The sequence below is a fragment of the Rhamphochromis longiceps genome, linkage group LG9, assembly GCF_057381845.1.
Source record: "Rhamphochromis longiceps isolate RC_006_pf linkage group LG9, R_longiceps_female_GT1.1, whole genome shotgun sequence".
Lineage (NCBI taxonomy): Eukaryota > Metazoa > Chordata > Actinopteri > Cichliformes > Cichlidae > Rhamphochromis > Rhamphochromis longiceps.
Genome location: NC_140565.1, coordinates 33,964,338 through 33,980,512, shown reverse-complemented (window position 1 = coordinate 33,980,512; position 16,175 = coordinate 33,964,338). Strand labels below are relative to the sequence as shown.

Genomic DNA, 16,175 nt, shown 5'->3' with positions numbered 1-16,175 from the left:
ACCTCACATCCTGGCCACTCCCTGTTTGAACTGTTGCCCTCAGGCAGACGGTACAGGGCAATCAGCTCAAGGACTAACAGACTCAAACACAGTTGTTATCCAACTGCAATAACACATCTGAGTACTACAAAAAAATGTCCATCACGCCACTCTTGTGTTAATCTATGCACGGTCTGAAGCATGTGTGTGGGAATGTATGTGAATGTTTTACTGTTACGTCTTATTAGTATTTTAAGTATTCTATCTATTTTATTTATTGAATTTTATTGTTTTATTTATATTTTGATATTGCTAGGGATGATGCAATGATCGGGGACCATTCTTAATTTCATTGTTCTTGTGACAATGACAATAAAGTTTCTGATTCTGATTCTTGTTGCAGTATATTAATGACTAACCTCATATTGTGGATGGATTATCTTAGTTGTTCTCCTGACTGAAGTTTGGTCCGTTTACAGCATCCTGCCATGCGATTGCATTTGTCTCTAACCATCAGGAACCTTCACGTTAACTTTTATTGAGTGGAAAAGTGTTAGCGTTCATCCTCCAGCTTTTCTGTTTATGTTATGCTAACATAGCTGTGTCGCTAGCGATCATGTAGCACATTACATACCAGCTAGCCAAACTTCAGTAACCCTACAAACGTCACTGCTGTTTTGTTTCCTGTCTTCATTTATGTTGGAAGTGATAGCAGAGCTGTACGTTAGATTTTTTTCAGAAATCTCTCAGTCAGAACATGCTATATCATGCTTAGGTAACTAGCGAAACTAGCGAGCTAACTTCCGCTAACTTCCTGCTAACTTCTAACTCTGCTAAATGTAATGAATTCTGTTTTCATGGATGCCTGGGTGTTAAACATCATAGTTACACCTGGTAAAGCAACAGCGCTGATTGTTTTATTAAAGATGGAAGAATTTAGACAGTTTTTAACTCCTAGTGATATTCGTTTGACTTCGGGACCTTAAAGGAGTTTAGGACCCAGATTACTCCCAGATTTACAAGCACCTTAGTGCAAAAAAAATGTGCTTTGTTGTCTATCTGACGAACAAACACCACACCAGTTAAGTTGCACCATTTTTACAAACTAATTCTGGTTCATCCGTTTCACTCAACAATCTGCTTTCCCCCCCATTCTCATTCTCAATTACCACCGTGCTTTTTCGTCACTGCGCATGCACGGTCTACCCATATTCTACCGCAATATTTCATTTTCTTATCGTTGCCTAGCATTGTACCGGTATTACCGTGAACGGTATAATATGGCGCAGCCCTACATGCGAACACAATTTAATGCGAAGAGTTGATCCAAAAAGTCAGTCTTAAATAAGAAGATAACAATATACATACATACCTCACAGTAACTGCACTTGCAGAGTTTCTTTCTGGTGTGGATCTGTTGGTGGATTTTAAGGTAACGTGGAGCTTTAAAGGTCTTATCACAAACGTCACATTTATAAGGTCTCCCAACAGTGTGGGTAAACATATGGTGTTGTAAGTCTTTATATTTCACAAACAGTTTACCACACTGGTCACAGCAGTAAACGTCATTTCCAGTGTGAATGCGGAGGTGAATATTTCGGCTACTTAGCCAGCGGAAGGTTTTTCCACAAATGTGGCAGCTGTACGCCTTAAATCCGGAGTGGATAACTTGATGATGCTGTAAGTAGGTATGGCGAGCAAAAGCTTTACCACACTGATCACAGCTGTACGCCTTAACTCCACTGTGGCTGAGTTGGTGTGTTTTTAAGCCTCCAGCGTGGGTAAAAGATTTTCCACACAAGTCACAGGTGTATGCTTTAACTCCACTGTGGATGAGTTTGTGTGTTTGTAAGCTAACAGCCTGGGTAAAAGATTTTCCACACAAGTCACAGGTGTATGCTTTAACTCCACTGTGGATAAGTTGGTGTGTTTGTAAGTTAACAGCCTGGGTAAAAGATTTTCCACACAAGTCACAGGTGTATGCTTTAACGCCACTATGGATAAGTTGGTGTGTTTTTAAGCTTCCAACCCAGGTAAAAGATTTTCCACACAAGTCACAGGTGTATGCTTTAACTCCACTGTGGATGAGTTGGTGTGTTTTTAAGCTTCCAGCCCAGGTAAAAGATTTTCCACACAAGTCACAGGTGTACGCTTTAATGCCACTGTGGATGAGTTGGTGTCTTTTTAAGCTTCCAGTGCGGTTAAAAGATTTTCCACACAAGTCACAGGTGTATACTTTAACGCCACTGTGGATGAGTTGGTGTCTTTTTAAGCTAACAGCGTGGGAAAAAGATTTTCCACACAAGTCACAGGTGTACGCTTTAACCCCACTGTGGATGAGTCGGTGTGTTTGTAAGCTTCCAGCCCAGGTAAAAGATTTTCCACACAAGTCACAGGTGTATGCTTTAACGCCACTGTGGATGAGTTGGTGTGTTTTTAAGCTAACAGCCTGGGTAAAAGATTTTCCACACAAGTCACAGGTGTATGCTTTAACTCCACTGTGGATGAGTTGGTGTCTTTTTAATCTTCCAGCCCAGGTAAAAGATTTTCCACACAAGTCACAGGTGTACGCTTTAACTCCACTGTGGATGAGTTGGTGTCTTTTTAAGCTTCCAGCGTGGGTAAAAGATTTTCCACACAAGTCACAGGTGTACGCTTTAATTCCACTGTGGATGAGTTGGTGTGTTTGCAAGCTTCCAGCGTGGGTAAAAGATTTTCCACACAAGTCACAGGTGTACGCTTTAACTCCACTGTGGATGAGTTGGTGTGTTTGTAAGCTTCCAGCGTGGGTAAAAGATTTTCCACACAAGTCACAGGTGTACGCTTTAACTCCACTGTGGCTGAGTTGGTGTCTTTTTAAGCTTCCAGTGTGGTTAAAAGATTTTCCACACAAGTCACAGGTGTACACTTTATATCGACTGTGGATGAGTTGGTGTGTTTTCAAGCTTCCAGCCTGGGTAAAAGATTTTCCACACAAGTCACAGGTGTATGCCTTAACTCCACTGTGGATGAGTTGGTGTGTTTTCAAGCTTCCAGCCTGGGTAAAAGATTTTCCACACAAGTCACAGGTGTATGCCTTAACTCCACTGTGGATGAGTTGGTGTGCTTTTAAGCTTCCAGCCTGGGTAAAAGATTTTCCACACAAGTCACAGGTGTATGCCTTAACTCCACTGTGGATGAGTTGGTGTGCTTTTAAGCTTCCAGCCTGGGTAAAAGATTTTCCACACAAGTCACAGGTGTATGCCTTAACTCCACTGTGGATGAGTTGGTGTGCTTTTAAGCTTCCAGCCTGGGTAAAAGATTTTCCACACAAGTCACAGGTGTATGCCTTAACTCCACTGTGGATGAGTTGGTGTGCTTTTAAGCTTCCAGCCTGGGTAAAAGATTTTCCACACAAGTCACAGTTGTATGCTTTAATTCCACTGTGGGTGAGTTGGTGTCTTTTAAAGCTTCCAGCCCAGGTAAAAGATTTTCCACACAAGTCACAGGTGTACGCTTTAACTCCACTGTGGATGAGTTGGTGTGTTTGTAAGCTAAAAGCCTGGGTAAAAGATTTTCCACACAAGTCACAGGTGTACACTTTATATCGACTGTGGATGAGTTGGTGTGTTTTTAAGTTTCCAGCCAGGGTAAAAGATTTTCCACACAAGTCACAGGTGTACACTTTAACTCCACTGTGGATGAGTTGGTGTGTTTTTAAGCTTCCAGCCTGGGTAAAAGATTTTCCACACAAGTCACAGGTGTATGCTTTAACTCCACTGTGGATGATTTTGTGTTTTTTTAAGTTTCCAGCCAGGGTAAAAGATTTTCCACACAAGTCACAGCTGTACGGTTTAACTCCACTGTGGACGAGTTGGTGTGTTTTCAGGTGTTCAGCCTTGGTAAAATCCTTCCCACGCTCATCACAGCTGTATGTTTTCTCTCCCTTTCTTCTGTGAGGTTTGTCGGCCTCCTGAGAGCGCTGACTTCTCGCTCCATGTTGGTCCTGCAGTGACAGAGATACAAACAGAGGCAGTGAGTGAAATGCAGTCTACTTCTTCTTCTTCTTTGTGTTTAACGGCGGTTGACATCCAACGTAAAGGAGCATTACCACCTCTTACTGTTCTGGAGTATGGGTCAGACAGTGAGTTTACAAGCTGTATCAAAACAAAAAACAAAAAAAACCCTACACTCTTTCATAAACACCTATATCCTTCAGAAACCCCACCAGTTCCCTCACCTGTGCCCTACTACCCTCCAACACACTCTTCAGATTAAATTCCCCAATTCCCCACTCCTTCAATCTATTCTGCAGAACTTTCCTCTGCACATCATAACCCTTACTGCGGTGTAAGGGTATTACATGCTCTACTGTCTCCATCTCCTCCTGGCACACTCCACAAAGCCCCGTCTCATGTTCTCCTATCATCTGTAGTGTTTTATTCAATGCACAATGTCCCAGTCTAAGCCTGGTAATGACCACCTCATCTCTCCTATTACCCCCATAAAACCTACTCACTGCCACCTCCCTCTTAAGATGATACAATTGCCTGCCCGTACTCCCTGAATCCCACCGCTTCTGCCACTCCTGAACAACCTGCCTCCAAACAATACCTTTTGCTTCAGATCCGCTGCTTGTAATTTCCATCTCAGTCCTATTTTTAGTCAACGCTCTTTTCGCCAACCTATCCACCTTTTCATTTCCATTGATCCCTACATGAGCTGGCAGCCAAAGAAAGTGAATATTGCCACCACAACACCTTATTCTGCTGATAGTCTCCAGAATAGCATACAGCATGCCCTGCCTTGTCTTCGAACAAAATGATTGTAGACTTGAAAGAACAGCTGCCGAGTCAGAACACACTACCACCTGCCTGATTTTCGAACACTCTACCCATTTCAATGCTACCAAAATTGCTACCATTTCAACCGAGTATACTGCCAGTCCATCTGAAGTGCGTCTGTGTATTCCAATATTTTTTGACGGAACTGCTATTCCAAACCCTGTACTTCCAGTAACTGGACTTTTAGCACCATCCGTGAACACATGAATACAGGAGTCCACAGGAGGGGTCTCCAATAATCATGGGGGAACCACAGAGAACACTACTGCAGGACATATTTTAAGTTCATACACCTGACACTCCTTAGCCCACTGATTCCCCACCTTTCCAAAATGATCCTTCTGACTTCTTCCATACTCCCAGCATTCCAAAAGTACCTCCTTTGTGGGATGTGCGTCACCATGACCACCAAGATGAACCCAGTAATTCACCGATACTTGCTTCCTCCTAAGATCTAGGGGCATTTCTCCCATCTCCACCTGTAGGGCACCAACTGGAGACGTCTTAAAAGCTCCACAGCACACTCTAAGGGCTTCCGATTGCAGAACATCTAAACTTCTCAACACATAGGGAGCTGCTGAACCATATGCCACACACCCATAATCAAAGACCGACCTAATTAATGCCTGGTAAAGTCTTTTCAAAGCAGAAGAGCTCGCTCCCCAACCCCTCCCAGCTACACACCTCATAACATTAATAACTTTTTTGCATTTGTTTCAATCCGGTCAATATGCTCCCGCCATGTCAGTCTCAAGTTAAATGCAGTCGTGGAACAAACTGAAACTCCATTAGTGGAATCAAAGATGTCAACAAACACGTCGTAGGTGTGTTACCACCACCTTCTGGTGATATTATCACATTACAATTATGAGTTACAATGAGAGTTGTGACGTGCACACAGTTTCAATAACAGAGATATTTTTGCTCACCTTTTGGGTTGAAGTCATTGTTTCCTCTGTAGTGGCTGAGCTGAGTCTAAATGGCTCATCGCCTCCTGATGATCAGCTGGAACAAAAAATATATTTATATGTATTTCATCCTTGACCAAAAGAAGCTGTGATGGAAAGCTCAAATTCAATTCAATTCAATTTTTATTTATATAGCGCCAAATCACAACAAAAGTCGCCTCAAGGCGCTTCATAGATACAGAGAAAAACCCAACAATCATATGACCCCCTATGAGCAAGCACTTTGGCGACAGTGGGAAGGAAAAACTCCCTTTTAACAGGAAGAAACCTCCGGCAGAACCAGGCTCAGGGAGGGCATCTGCTGCGACCGGTTGGGGTGAGAGAAGGAAGACAGGATAAAGACATGCTGTGGAAGAGAGACAGAGGTTAATAACAGATATGATTCAATGCAGAGAGGTCTATTAATACATAGTGAGTGAGAAAGGTGACTGGAAAGGAAAAACTCAATGCATCATGGGAATCCCCCGGCAGCCTACGTCTATTGCAGCATAACTAAGGGAGGATTCAGGGTCACCTGGTCCAGCCCTAACTATATGCTTTAGCAAAAAGGAAAGTTTTAAGCCTAATCTTAAAAGTAGAGATAGTGTCTGTCTCCCGAATCCAAACTGGAAGCTGGTTCAACAGAAGAGGGGCCTGAAAACTGAAGGCTCTCCCTCCCATTCTACTTTTAAATACTCTAGGAACATCAAGTAGGCCTGCAGTGCGAGAGCGAAGTGCTCTAATAGGGTGATATGGTACTACAAGGTCATTAAGATAATATGGGGCCTGATTATTTAAGACCTTGTATGTGAGGAGCAGGATATTGAATTCAATTCTGGATTTAACAGGAAGCCAATGAAGGGAAGCCAAAACAGGAGAAATATGCTCTCTCTTTCTAGTCCCTGTCAGGACTCTTGCTGCAGCATTTTGGATTAGCTGAAGGCTTTTCAGTGAGTTTTTTGGACATCCTGATAATAATGAATTACAGTAGTCCAGCCTGGAAGTAATAAATGAATGAACTAGTTTTTCAGTGTCACTCTGAAACAGGATATTTCTCATTTTAGAGATGTTGCGCAAATGGAAGAACGCAGTCTTACATATTTGTTTAATATGTGCGTTGAAGGACATGTCCTGGTCAAAAATGACTCCAAGGTTCCTCACAGCGTTACTGGAGGCCAAGTTAATGCCATCCAGAGTAAGAATCTGGTTAGATACCATATTTATAAGCTTTTCAGGGCCGAGTACAATAACCTCAGTTTGATCTGAATTAAGAAGCAGAAAGTTAGCGGCCATCCAGGTCTTTATGTCTTTAAGACATTCCTGCAGTTTAACTAATTGGTGTGTGTTATCTGGCTTCATGGACAGATAGAGCTGGGTGTCATCTGCATAGCAGTGAAAATGTATGCTATGTCTTCTAATGATAGCTTGAAGGCCTGTGGTACATAGCCGATCATTAGAGATAGGTTGATCATATTTAAGATCGAAGAATTAATTAATGGCAGGACTTCTTTAAGCAGTTTTGTAGGAATGGGGTCTAAAAGACACGTTGATGGTTTGGAGGAAGTAATTATTGAAGTTAACTCAGAAAGATCAATTGGAGAAAAAGAGTCTAACTTAACATCAATGGTACTAAGAGTAGCTGTAGCTAATATTACATCTGTGGGATGATTATTGGTAATTTTTTCTCTAATGATAAAAATTTTATTTGTGAAGAAGTTCATGAAGTCATTACTAGTTAACGTTAAAGGGATGGTTGGCTCAAAAGAGCTCTGACTGTTTGTCAGCCTGGCTACAGTGCTGAAGAGAAACCTAGGGTTGTTCTTATTTTCTTCAATCAGTGATGAATAGTAAGATGTTCTGGCTTTGCGGAGGGCTTTCTTATAAAGCAGCAAACTATTTCTCCAGGCAAAATGATGATCCTCTAAATTTGTGACATTTCCTCTCCAGATTACGAGTCATCTGCTTTAGGGTATGTGTTTGAGAATTATACCACGGAGTCAGGTACTTCTGATTAGAGACCTTCGTTTTCACTGGAGCTACAGTATCCAGAGTCGTACGTAGTGAGGAGGTGAAATTATTAACAAGATAATCGACCTCTGTTGGGGTAGCGTTCAGATAGCTGCTCTGCTCTGTGTTGGTACAGGGCATTGAAGATGATAACAGTGGGTGGATTATATTCTTAAACTTAGTTACAGCGCTTTCAGAAAGACATCTACTTTGATAAAGTCTACTCTCTACCGCTGTGTAATCAATTATTGTAAATGTAAATGTTATCAGGAAATGATCAGACAGGAGAGGGTTTTCAGGAAACACTGTTAAATGTTCAGTTTCTATGCCATATGTTAAAACAAGATCCAGAGTGTGATTAAAGTGGTGGGTGGGTTCTTTTACATTTTGAGAGAAACCAATTGAGTCTAATAACAGATTAAATGCCATGTTGAGGCTGTCATTTTTAGCATCTACATGGATGTTAAAATCACCCACAATAATTATTTTATCTGAGCTCAGAACTAAATTAGATATAAAGTCTGAGAAATCAGACAGAAACTCTGTGTAAGGCCCAGGTGGACGATAGATGATAACAAGTAAGACTGGTTTCTGAGTTTCACAGCTGGGGTGAACAATGTTAAGCATCAGGCTTTCAAATGAATTAAAAGTCTGTCTTGGTCTTTCATTAATTAATAGGCTGGTGTGAAAAATTGCTGCCACACCGCCCGCTCGGCCTGTGCTTCGAGATTTCTGGTAGTTAGAATGACTCGGGGGAGAGTCATTCTAACTAAGTCATTCATGAGAGCATGAGGGTGGGAATGGATGTTTGTATATGTGTGTGCCTGTATTTCTGTGTCTATATGTCAGGTTGGGTGTCAGGCGCCACCTCTCTGGGGACATCTCAGGCCCTCCAAGGTTTGGAGGCCTATCTCCCCCTACCACCACTTCCCCTGCCAGTGGCGGACTCCCTCAGGTGTCGGTGCGTTGGTGGTTCTTTGTGTCCGGGGGTGGGCGTCCAGGTACACACCGGCTCACTCCTTGACGGCCGCTTATCGGGGCCTGGAGCCTGGGGCTGGCTCGGGCCACTTCGGAGGTGGGGTGCCCCCGGCCTCTCGGCCTGGGGCTCGGTCACTCAGGCACGGCTGGCTGCCGGCGGAGCTCACGGGCGCGTCACTGCAACTCCCCCGGGCTTCTGCTCCGCGGCTGCTGAGTGAGCCCTCATCTGGGACTCTCCTCAGCTCTTTCTGGGACAGTGGCGCGGCTGCCCCTCTGTTGGTCTTCCTTGGTCTCTTGTGTTCTGGGGGCCTCTGGATGTCTGGAGTTTTGATCTCCTCCATACCTGCTTCATGCCCTGGAGGACGGGGCTGTGGCCCCCCCCCCACACCCTCTAGTAGATCATTACATGAAGGAACCTTTTAAAAAAACAAGCGCGTCCATGCTCACAGGTGTACACACGGGTGATCACACCCACAAACTACACCCTTTTTGGCTCCTACCTCAAAGCACACTGTGTTCTGTTGATCTTATGTGCTGCACAATAATGTTTAATATTTAGTATTTACTGTCATATTCCCATATATCATTGTGATGTTGTTTATTCTATTACTCTTGTTCTCTTCTGCTTGTTTTCTTCTTTCTTTCTCAGCAATAATCTAGAGATCTCAGACCTACCATTTAAACATGTCACTCCTGGTCTGATTGGGGAGGGGATCAGAGAAAACTACAGAGTCCGACATTGTTTTGGCAAAGTTGCACACCGATTCAATATTGATTTTAGTGACCTCCGATTGGCGTAACCGGGTTTCATTACTGCCGACGTGAATTATGATTTTACTGAAGTTATGTTTACCCTTAGCCAGCAGTTTTAAATTTCCTTCAATGTCGCCTGCTCTGGCCCCTGGAAGACAATTGACTATGGTTGCCGGTGTCTCTAGCTTCACGTGTCTGAGAACAGAATCACCAATTACCAGAGTTTGACCCCCGGCGGGTGTGTCGCCGAGTGGGGGAAAACGGTTAGACGGTGTACCTGGGGCTTCTGTTTAGGACTATGCTTCCTCCTCACCATCACCCAGCCGCCATCTTTCCCCAGCTGCTTGGGGTCTGCCGGGGAACAGCTAGCGGGGCCTACGCCATCTTCGGCTGCACCAGCTACAGGGGCCTGGCTAGCTATGGGTGAATGAAGGGTGCGAAGCAGAGTCTCCAATTCAGTAATCCTGGCCTCCAGAGCTGCAAATACACTACATTTGTTACAGATATCATTATTGCTAAAGGAGGCCGAGGAGTAACTAAACATCTGACACAGACCTCTCTGCATTGAATCATATCTGTTATTAACCTCTGTCTCTCTTCCACAGCATGTCTTTATCCTGTCTTCCTTCTCTCACCCCAACCGGTCGCAGCAGATGGCCGCCCCTCCCTGAGCCTGGTTCTGCCGGAGGTTTCTTCCTGTTAAAAGGGGGTTTTTCCTTCTCACTATCGCCAAAGTGCTTGCTCATAGGGGGTCATATGATTGTTGGGTTTGAGGCGACTTTTGTTGTGATTTGGCGTTATATAAATAAAATTGAATTGAATTGAATGAGCAAGAAAGAGCAGGAGGGACAGGTGAAGTAGCCATGGTGCTAACGAGTCGGCTACGAGCTAGGCTAAGCTAGCGAAACAGTACAGAGAAAGTGAGTGAATACTTTGGCTATAAATTAGGTAGTGAGTACACAGAAAGTGTGCTTCGGATGAAGCACGTGAAGATTATACTATGAAAAAGAATGTATTTAAAAGTTGTTAATTAAATTGGTAAGCAAATAAGCTACTCAGAAACACCACTGTGTTTGAGCAGGAACAGGAAGTGATACTATACCGCAGAGCGAGCGAACACCAAGTGACAGCGCCACCAAGAGTCAGGACCACTCAAACTAAATGTCTTCAGTCAGTGTGTCAGCCTTATTAAATTCCGTTCTTTTGAATTCTTTTGGCGACAGAGAAAGACTGGACTCAGAGTGGTCAAGCTAAAAAAAATAAAGATATTTCCGGAAATTGAGGCCTGTCACACTAACACAAGCTCAGGTCTGAAAGCATTAGAAGCCAGAATGGGTATACAGTGGGGCAAAAAAGTATTTAGTCAGCCACCGATTGTGCAAGTTCCCCCACCTAAAATGATGACAGAGGTCAGTAATTTGCACCAGAGGTACACTTCAACTGTGAGAGACAGAATGTGAAAAAAAAATCCATGAATTCACATGGTAGGATTTGTAAAGAATTTATTCGTAAATTAGGGTGGAAAATAAGTATTTGGTCACCTCAAACATGGAAAATCTCTGGCTCTCACAGACCTGTAACGTCTTCTGTAAGAAGCTTTTCTGTCCCCCACTCGTTACCTGTATGAATGGCACCTGTTTGAACTCATCATCTGTATAAAAGACACCTGTCCACAGCCTCAAACAGTCAGACTCCAAACTCCGCCATGGCCAAGACCAAAGAGCTTTCGAAGGACACCAGGAAAAGTATTGTAGACCTGCACCAGACTGGGAAGAGTGAATCTACAATAGGCAAGCAGCTTGGTGTGAAAAAATCAACTGTGGGAGCAATCATCAGAAAATGGAAGACATACAAGACCACTGATAATCTCCCTCGATCTGGAGCTCCACGCAAGATCTCATCCCGTGGGGTCAAAATGATCATGAGAACGGTGAGCAAAGATCCCAGAACCACACGGGGGGACCTGGTGAATGACCTGCAGAGAGCTGGGACCAAAGTAACAAAGGTCACCATCAGTAACACACTACAACGGCAGGGAATCAAATCCCGCAGTGCCAGACGTGTTCCGCTGCTGAAGCCAGTGCATGTCCAGGCCCGTCTGAAGTTTGCCAGAGAGCACATGGATGATACAGCAGAGGATTGGGAGAATGTCATGTGGTCAGATGAAACCAAAGTAGAACTTTTTGGTATAAACTCAACTCGTCGTGTTTGGAGGAAGAAGAATACTGAGTTGCATCCCAAGAACACCATACCTACTGTGAAGCATGGGGGTGGAAACATCATGCTATGGGGCTGTTTTTCTGCCAAGGGGACAGGACGACTGATCCGTGTTAAGGACAGAATGAATGGGGCCATGTATCGTGAGATTTTGAGCCAAAACCTCCTTCAATCAGTGAGAACTTTGAAGATGAAACGAGGCTGGGTCTTCCAACATGACAATGATCCAAAACACACCGCCCGGGCAACAAAGGAGTGGCTCCGTAAGAAGCATTTGAAAGTCCTGGAGTGGCCTAGCCAGTCTCCAGACCTCAACCCCATAGAAAATCTGTGGCGGAAGTTGAAAGTCCGTGTTGCTCGGCGACAGCCCCAAAACATCACTGCTCTCGAGAAGATCTGCATGGAGGAATGGGCCAAAATACCAGCTACTGTGTGTGCAAACCTGGTAAAGACCTATAGTAAACGTTTGACCTCTGTTATTGCCAACAAAGGTTATGTTACAAAGTATTGGGTTGTATTTTTGTTATTGACCAAATACTTATTTTCCACCCTGATTTACGAATAAATTCTTTACAAATCCTACCATGTGGATTCATGGATTTTTTTTTCACATTCTGTCTCTCACAGTTGAAGTGTAGCTCTGGTGCAAATTACTGACCTCTGTCATCATTTTAGGTGGGGGAACTTGCACAATCGGTGGCTGACTAAATACTTTTTTGCCCCACTGTATATATAGTTCTGCTACACGTCACACACACAGTTTCGATCAAAACAACTCCTTCTGGTCTGAGTAATGTGTGTGTGTTACTTGGTTCCGCTTTTTCCCTCTGGTTTCCTGTGTTCTATTAATATGGCGCTGCAGCTCTATACTTCCTATTTCTTAACTTCCCCTTACTGAAGCCTCTGTTGCTAGGCGACCTGTCACCCTCTAACCTACCTCTTTCTCACAGACTCACAGTTATTATGCTCAAACTTTCTGTGAGCGAAAGCTCAACTTCTCCCAGCATGCTGAGCTAATGATTAGTTGGTGTTTTTCTCCAAACACTCTCTCACTCTTCTCTCAACATGTTCACAATAAACTGTGAACAGACACCGAGGAGAGCAGCAGAAGACCTCATTCAGGAGCTAAACTCAACATGAACTGAACTCACAGTAAAGTTAGCTCGGTGCTTACCTTTAGATGAGCCCACAAACCGAGAGAAACTCCGCGATGAAGCCGGAACTCTTTCCAAACACAGGAAACAGATCAGGGAGCAGAGACCCACGTGGCTCACGCTGATCTCAGCTACGATCCAGGAGACAAGGGTGGGCAGATCGATGCAGATATCGATCAGGACGTTGGTAGTGGTTTATGATCGATACTTTAATTTGTTTCTCTCCTCTAAGTTCACTACTTTACTCCCGTTTCATGAAAAAGCAGCTCTCTCTGCTCGACTCCTCTCCTGCACACATTTGCTCCGCCCCAATTTGTCCGACTCTGCTGTGGTTTGTTACTGTGTGGTCACGTGACTCGACTATACATCGTGAGTAGGTGGGGTGTGTTCCAAAAGTATCTCCTCTTTCCTTTTCCTCGGCTCATTTCCTTTTCCTTGATTAAAACGTCCTTTTTGGAAGGAGAATTGCTAAGGACTCAGGAAAAGAGACGAGCGGTGCTGAGAATTGGAACAGCCTCACACTAGTCTCTGTATCAATGTGACACCCTGGAGCGAATCTTATGGACGATCACAAGCGTCACACACCTGGAAATAAAGCATTCTGTCCTTAAATAATGATTTGTGCAATAAAATACAAATTTTAAATCCATCCGCAAAGTAAAGCTTTAAAATAAAACCGTGTTACATTTATACACAGTGTTAGAGCAATGGCATCATCCAACATGGTGGCGTGTGAACATTGCAAGGCTCAGTAGCTGTATCCCAAAACATAAGCCGCATTGTTCGGAGGACCCAGCCTTCGCGGTCTATGTGGGCAGGATCCTTTGAAGACTGAGAAGGCCGGAAATGCGAGGCTGTGAAATGGAACAGTCTATGTAGCTGTTGCTGATCTGTGAGTCTATTGTGCAAGTGGTGTGATATGCCCATGTAGAAAGGACGGCACTGCAACGCTGGACTTGCCCTTACTCTGGGCTCCCTCTTTATTCTGGCAACTGGTAAAAAGAAAACAGCACACAGTCTTCATTAACAGTGTGCAAAGCAACTGCAACATTCAGTTCACCAGCTTGGGAGTTTCTTTTCCTTTTTTTTCTTTCCAAACATAACATATACAACATAACATCAACAAAGGGGGGCAGGGATAGCTCAGTAGGTAGAGCGGTTGCCCCATGATCGCAAGGTCAGGGGTTCGAATCCCCTGAACGGCTACCCTGAGGTACCCTTGAGCAAGGTACCATCCCCACACGCTGCTCCCCGGGCGCTGCACTGGTGGCTGCCCACTGCTTCACTGAGTAAATGGGTTAAATGCAGAGAAGAATTTCCCCACGGGGATCAATAAAAGTGTACATTATTATTATCAAAGTCTTTCTTTTAAAAGTTCTGGCTGAAACCAAACCTGTGATTGTATAGTAGTGGTATTATTTATTTATTTTTCTCCTTTTTCCTAACCAACAACAACAATAACATATAAAAACAGATTTTCTATTATAAAACAATCATCATTGTTCATCATTTTTTTCCTATACAACAGCATCAATTAAAACTTATACTTAACAGCGCCTACCTGGTACAAAGAAAACAGCACACAGTTGTCATTAACAGTGTGCAAAGCAACTGCAACATTCAGTTCTGTTAAAAAGAATTAGAACAATTACAATCTCATAGAGAAGCATTAGAGCTGAGTGCAAGGCAAGGCAAGGCAAGGCAAGGCAAGTTTATTTGTATAGCACAATTCAACAACAAGGTGATTCAAAGTGCTTTACAGAGACATTAGAAACAAGAACAAATAAAAAGCATGATTTAAAATTGATTAAAACAAGCAAATAAACTAACTAACTAATTAACAAACAAACAACAAACAACAGTATATAAAATCAAAACAGATAAAATCAGAACAGTAGATAAAATCAGTAGTTAAATGTAAGTTTTGAAATTTAAGCTTAAAGTGTGGATTTGGTGCTTTATTCAAATGCAGCTGAGAACAGGTGAGTCTTCAACCTGGATTTAAATAAACTGAGTGTTTCAGCTGATCTGAGGCTTTCTGGGAGTTTGTTCCAGATATAAGGAGCATAAAAGCTGAATGCAGCTTCTCCGTGTCTGGTTCTGACTCTGGGAACTGATAAAAGACCGGATCCAGATGACCTGAGGGATCTGGAAGGTTCATACTGGGTCAGGAGGTCATTGATGTATTTTGGTCCTAAACCATTCAGAGCTTTATAGGCCAGCATCAGAACTTTAAAGTCTATCCTCTGACGGACAGGCAGCCAGTGTAAGGACCTCAGAGCTGGACTGATGTGGTCCACTTTTTTGGTCTTAGTGAGGACTCGAGCAGCAGAGTTCTGAATGAGCTGTAGTTGTCTGACTGATTTTTTAGGTAGACCTGTAAAGATGCTGTTACAGTAATCAAGCCTACTAAAGATGAATGCATGGACTAGTTTTTCCAGGTCCTGTTGAGACATCAGATCTTTTATCCTTGATATATTCTTGAGGTGATAGTAAGCTGATTTTGTTATTGTCTTAATGTGTTTTTCTAAGTTTAGGTCTGCATCCATCACTACACCCAAATTTCTCGCCTGGTTTGTGGTTTTTAGGTGTATAGATTGAAGTTCTCTGGTGACCTGTAATAGTTTTTCTTTGGCGCCAAAAACTATTACCTCAGTTTTGTTTTTGTTTAGCTGGAGAAAATTGTGGCACAACCAGTCATTGATTTCCTCAATGCATTTACCAAGAGCCTGTACAGGGCCTCGGTCTCCTGGTGACATTGTGATATATATTTGTGTGTCATCTGCATAGCTGTGATAGTTTATTTTGTTGTTGTTTATAATCTGTGCCAGTGGGAGCATGTAGATGTTAAACAGAAGGGGTCCCAAGATGGAACCTTGGGGAACTCCACATGTGATACTTGTCTGCTCAGATGTGAAGTTACCTATTGATACAAAGTATTTCCTGTTTTCTACGTATGTTTTGAACCAGTTTAGTACAGTTCCTGAAAGACCTGTCCAGTTCTCCAGTCGTTTGAGTAATATGTTGTGGTCAACTGTATCAAATGCTGCACTGAGATCCAGTAAAACTAAGACTGACATTTTTCCACTGTCTGTATTCAGACATATGTCATTAAACACTTTGGTCAGAGCAGTTTCAGTGCTGTGGTTCTGTCTAAAACCTGACTGGAAGGCATCGTAGCAATTATTCTGTTTTAAGAAGTAACTGAGCTGTTGAGAAACTGCTTTTTCAATGATCTTACTTAAAAACGGGAGATTTGAGATCGGCCTGTAGTTGTTCATTTGTGTCTTGTCAAGATTGTCCTTTTTCAGTATAGG

General features: G+C 43.2%; 1 pseudogene across 1 annotated transcript; it reads right to left on the bottom strand.

Moving 5' to 3' along the window:
- Positions 1-1,352: 1,352 nt before the first annotated feature.
- On the bottom strand, positions 1,353-13,393 carry LOC146662724 (uncharacterized; annotated as a pseudogene). The gene is made up of 3 exons (XR_014913404.1): positions 12,879-13,393; positions 5,732-5,807; positions 1,353-3,964 (listed from the first exon to the last, which is right to left on the bottom strand). The product of XR_014913404.1 is annotated as an uncharacterized LOC146662724 (transcript).
- Between the last annotated feature and the right edge of the window lie 2,782 nt (positions 13,394-16,175).